Genomic DNA, 6,000 nt, shown 5'->3' with positions numbered 1-6,000 from the left:
TCTTTCTGATCTTTAGACTGAACTCGAAAATAAACTTCCAACCATTTCAGGACATCAAACATTACATTCACATCAGTTTCGAATGTGGATCAGGTAACTATGCTAGCATACTGTCACCTACTTCAATTCAAACTATCTAGAAGAGTCTCTCTCTCCCCTCTCCCCTCCCCCCTCTCCAAAACCTTTGGACAGCAGCATTAAACTCCCCATTACTTCCCAAATCCTGATCAAACACCGGAGGCAACGAAGTTATCTAAAAAGTACCATGAAGTCTATATTTAAGGAAACTCCAGAAGCATTACTCGTTGCTGACTGTATGAAGAGATGCTGAAGATTTGCATATCTAGACTGGACGAACTCTAGAAGCCATGTTACTCAAGGTACCTCGCCTTGAAATGTGAAATGTCCTTTTCTAACATTCCCTCTCTTTCTCGCGCTGAACTTTTTCTGAAATGAAATGAAAACGTTACTGAGACAGAAGTTACGAAAGTTAGTACTAAAGACCGTAATGATTATACCTATTATAACTTGGGTCTACTTGCAAGAATTTCAAGATACACAAAATACGCTACATGCAAAACTCTTGAATTGCACAACGCTAATACAATTAAAACTTTAGTATGGGTATTTTACTCACCAATGGTAAATCGAAGTTGACAAGTAAGTGTATTCCCGATTAGACTCAAAACTTTGCTCGACCGAATTAGCCTATAGCAAGCCTGGAGTCTTCCTTCTGGGAGGAGTTCATAATGTAATATTCCATTCTGTGAACCGGCCTGACCTCTGCGCTCTTAATCCCTCACGTAACAACCCTGAGAAAAATAATATACCTTTTAAGACAAAGATGAAGTGGTAGAGTTCAGTTACACTAGTACCATACTTTATTAGTAAGATTTTTTTTCACCTTTCATTTTAATCATTGCCGTTCATGGCAACCTATCTTCATCTCGAAATCCTACTATAGACCTATATGAACTTGCAATCATCAATGGGGAAGGGGTGATGGTGTGTGTGGGGGGGAGAGTGGGTGGTCAAATTTATTAAGACAAATGTGAAAAAAAAAACTTGACTTGACACGAGATACAAAGATAATCGATAAAGAATCACTCCACCACAAAAACAAATAGCGTAACAAAACAGGGTCTGTATGCATGTGTTAAAAGCCTTAACTAATGAAATTATGTAATAAACATCTAATTACTAATCGCCTTTACAACTAGCCATATGTCAGCACTAGTCCTTACCATGGGAAAGCTATTTAGTGTGGGGGGTTGTGGAGGGTGGGGATAAGATGTCCACGTGCGTACGAGTCCTGATTTGGACCTCACGACTTACCAACAGACTAGGCTACACATACATCATAAATTGTCAGGAAAATCAAATCTCAAATCCACTGAAATTTAAGATATCAAGATACGTAAACATGACCACCAATTAGTGACTGTACTCTTGTTTTTTTGTTTTTGTTTTTTTCATCTGTCCATCCGCCTGTGGTGGTCGCGCTTGGTAACACTGCGTCCCGGGCTTTAAATACTTACTCTGTGTAAGTTTTGGGTAAACAAAAGGATATCTGGGTGTACATTTGCAACCGAAAAGTTTTAATAATTTACTGTATGCGAATTACACCGTTTATATTCGAAATAAGATATTTAAAGACCGGGACGCAGTGTTACCATGCGCAAACACCACAAGCGGATGGACAGATGGAAAAAAACAGTATAGGTGTATACATAGGCCTATTTCCTTGGCTAACAGGTTAGCCTGACCCCGGTCACTGAATTCAAACTCAGGGTAGCAAATTCAATTAACTCATTTCATTGATATACAGAAGAGAATCACTAAAGCAAAAGGATGTCGAAATACTTTATATTCAACAATCATTGAAATTAAAAAAAAAAAAAAATTAAGTGGAGAAAAAAGTAAAAATATGCGTCAACACACAACTATACCTTAAAAGATATCCAGGTTATAATTTCTACAAGCTCCACTGGCAAGACAAGCAAATATTGAAAAGTTTTGATAAGTTTATATAATTTATTACACTAATAACTTCTAAGATTAGAATATCGCCTTTAATTAGTTACAGTAACTTCTGTTTATTCAAATCACACAAATTGTTGATAATGAACCAAGAATACCTACTTTAAACCAAGTTATTCCATAGGAACGAGTTATTTTAAGACTTACGGCCATAAACCCAATTTATTTACCCTAGGAATTTAGAAAAAAATAAAAAAGGTCACCAGGGTTTCAAAGTGCATTACGAAAATCGGCCATGAATAACCAATTAAAACAAGTACTTTGGATAAATTCTTATAGTATATTAAAGGCCATAACATGACTAATACTGTACCCGCTAATGCAGATCTTATTAAATACAGTACAATATACCGCAGTCAAAACTGAATATAAAAGTGCTTTTATTAAAAACAGACTTGTGATTATTTGCTCTTATTTCCTCAACCACAGATTCTAACTTTTCAAGAGAAAGTTGGTGTAAGAGCTCTGAGGACCATACCAGGCTTCCTATTCCCTTCACCTTATGAGCCTTCTGGACCACCTTGGGATAACTTGCCCGTGCTGGCTTAAGTCTGGATTTATCTAAACAAACCAGCGTCACGGCAATGAACACTGTGGTATGCAATACCCACTCACTGATGATCATTCATAGTTTACTGTAGGCTGAGCTGACAGTCTCTACCACACACTCGAAACTATATTAAACCGCCGACTTATCCCACTTAAACAAGACAAGATTGAGGGAAATCTTTAATATCAGGAAGTTATGGAGCTATAAACGGACATGGTAATAATGGGTACTTTGACGTACAAAAAAATCCATATTAATTCAGCTAGTCACTGTGTGTGTGTGTCGAGTTTGGGAAAGTGTTCTTTTTAGCAAGATTTAGAGTAAGTATAAACTTACAAAATTTCATAAAACACTATACTATCAAAAACACTAAGTTCTGTAAAGAGTTCTTACCTTCAATTAGGCTCAAAACTTTCTCCCTTTAGAGGGTTCAACTTTCAGATTTACAGCATCACTTCTGACAAGCTCGCAAGTTTACGTACTCAATAGATATTTAGTCCACACATTTCTGCTCAGTTCTGTTACCGTTTGATTCAGACTAATACAGTACAAGAGAGAATGTAGCTTCAATTTAGTCTTGATTTATTTTCTACGACATCGGTTAACGCAGATATTAGTTTTAAAAATATAACTAGTTGCCCAACAAAGACAACAGTGTTATCAGATTTTTGCTTCGCCTTACATTTTAGTTTTACAAATTTACCTCAACTAGACGCCAAGACCTTTCATACGTGTTTTACTTTCAGCGCCATATGCAACTGATCTGCAACGCTATTTGGTATAACGTTCATTAGTTTTGCTAAAGCATAAATACTTAAACGGTTAAGGCTTCCGAGAAAACTTTACACGATGCACACTTCTGACAAACTCCGAACTCCAGCATTATTATAATAATTCAATATATTACAAATCCTGTGCCTCTTAAAACTAAAGCCCTGAAATTAACACCAAGATGGCTAGACAAGTCTCAAAACTATCGTAATTACACTGATAAAACCATTACTTGTGGGCTATCGCTTTTAAACCGATAACACCTGCACGATGCAGTGTTTACCTGCGTATTAAAAATATATGAATAGTTAATCTCAAGCTTATGTGAATTCTCTAGACTACCGTAATTGCAAAAACCTGTACCGATGGAGCGTTATCTTCATAAGCTTACTAAATAGCTATTTTCAGTCTAGCCTAAAATAAGAAAAACGTACTTGATGGAGAGTTACCTTAAGTTTGCCAAACTATTTTCAGTCTAAGCTTAATAAAATAAATCAAAGTTCCTAATATCGAGGAAAACTGCTGAACTTTTGGATCTTAATCCCACAGACTCCATGGGGGCCGAGCGCTGCTTGAGAAACGCCTTACGAACTTCGCTATAATAGATCATGTTGAATACTCAAAATATGAACACTTAATTCAGCATTAAAATGTTGAACACGTAAAACGGATCCATAGGGCGATATAAGGCCCATTAAACCTTCCCAAACTAACAGGCCTCCTTAAGACTCTCGAGAGTACAAAGCCTGTTTAACCTCTATCAAGGGCACCTTTGGATGTCCTAATATTTTACAGCAATTTATCACTATACTTTGTCTTTTATAGCTAATAATTAATCTAGAATAACAACCACTGAACCAACAAATTCTCTTGATCAATCTTACCTGCCTAAGCCCATTCTGCACAAAGGAACCTCAAAAACTCCTATTGACACGTATTAACACCCATAACTCTCGAAGGATTATGACGGTGTCTTAACTTGACCAAACGAACTCTTAAGACGTCTAAGAATTCTTAGCCAATCAGAGGCCTCCACCAGAGGAGAAAACGAGCTCTTTCTTGTTAGCTTCTCTCAATGGCTAGAGAGTTTTGTAACGACCTTCCCCATTGGCTGGAGAGGAAGAATAAATTTTCAAAGGATACATATGTAAGATTTTAAGGAAGGGAAACTACAAAACTTTGGCAGAAATGTCCTAGAATAAATTTCTCAGTTACTAAGGAACAAAACTAGTGAGGGTGTTGGTCAAGGCACAGACGAAATATGTACTCAGTAACTTTCGAATTCGCGTCATAAAAGAATAAAGAATTCGTATAATTTTTTTTAGTGAAATCTCTAGGAAAATCTCCTTATATGCAGTCATTTTGACCAGTTAGAGCACCTGCCTGCAAGATAAATAAATAAACAAGAACATCTCAACAAACAAAAATGTCACCAAACAGAGACATCAATCTTTCAACTGCACGGGACTAATACACAAGATAACAATTATTCATTACCCAGTTAAGCATAGACGTCATCCTGGCATTATCGATTAATGTCATTTGCCTGACCCTTGTTTAGTAATGCAAATACATCTGGTAATATTCACTGTATTGATTAATTCTCATTCTCATTTAGTTTTCTTGGGGAATGTAACTCGTTTTCCAGAACGCTTGATTAATGATGTTTACAGTTAATCTCCATTTTCATGGCCTAAATTTCGTTGCATTCTGGATTAGCAGAGTACAAAGTTTTAGTTTTCCAAACGAGTTGATATAATGTCTCGTCTTCGACTGACTAAACAGTTGTCAGAAGTTTTCATCGAGCAAAGGCCGTAACCCAAAGATCTTTGATTACGTATGACAAATGTTCACATTATTTTTTCTTCACAGATGATTTCTGGAGTTCTACCTATTGCCACTTACCTGCAGCTACAGATGTTTTTGTTTTGAGATATTCCCCACGGGATTTTTGCCAATGAGCCAATCATGGCACAACTCTCAAGCATCTATTGTAGCATTTTAATATTTTCAAACTGCCTTAGTTGATTACCATACTTCATGTAAAGCATTATCGACAGCCAAGAGCTACATCTGGTTTATTTTTGGAATCCATTTGGTGTAATGGATAAATTACTGAAGTTTGCTTTTCATATTCATTAGCAGCATTTACATCCATGTATATTGTTAGCACACTTGGAATAATCTGTATAGTCAATTGTGAAGCTTGGCGTCGTCTGAACTAAATTTTCTAAACTTTCCTTTCTCATATATTGGGCATTAACCCCAGTACATCCAGGTAAAATTACTTGTCTACAATGGTTTACTAATTTCCATTTTTTATTTTTTTTTATTTTACAACCCCTGTTCTTGCACTCTTTAGTTGATCACACTTTTAAACTAATGGGTTTAATGTCTCACATTCACGTGGAATGGAGTGGAATACAATTTAGAAAAAAGGCCAAGTACTGGGACCTATGAGGTCATTCAACATTGAACCAGAGTAAAACAGTTTTAAAAGGCATAACAGGAACTATGAATGTAGGTAAAGTAAAAAGAATGAGACGGTCAGCAGCTAAGGTGATGATGATGAATATCGAGTTTAGCAAGCACTAGGACTTATAAGGTCATTCAGCATTGAAACGTAAATTGACAGCAAA

The 6,000-nt window shown here is 36.3% G+C and overlaps 1 protein-coding gene across 1 annotated transcript in view; it reads left to right on the top strand.

Annotated features, from left to right (window-relative positions):
• Positions 1–6,000, top strand: part of LOC135201621 (galactokinase-like) — a 63,513-nt gene that overhangs the window by 16,461 nt on the left and 41,052 nt on the right. The gene's annotated exons all lie outside the window — the stretch shown is intronic.

Source organism: Macrobrachium nipponense, chromosome 28 (genome assembly GCF_015104395.2).
Source record: "Macrobrachium nipponense isolate FS-2020 chromosome 28, ASM1510439v2, whole genome shotgun sequence".
Taxonomy (NCBI): domain Eukaryota; kingdom Metazoa; phylum Arthropoda; class Malacostraca; order Decapoda; family Palaemonidae; genus Macrobrachium; species Macrobrachium nipponense.
The sequence above is the reverse complement of the archived record's forward strand: the minus strand, read 5'-3'. Positions and strand labels throughout refer to the sequence as shown.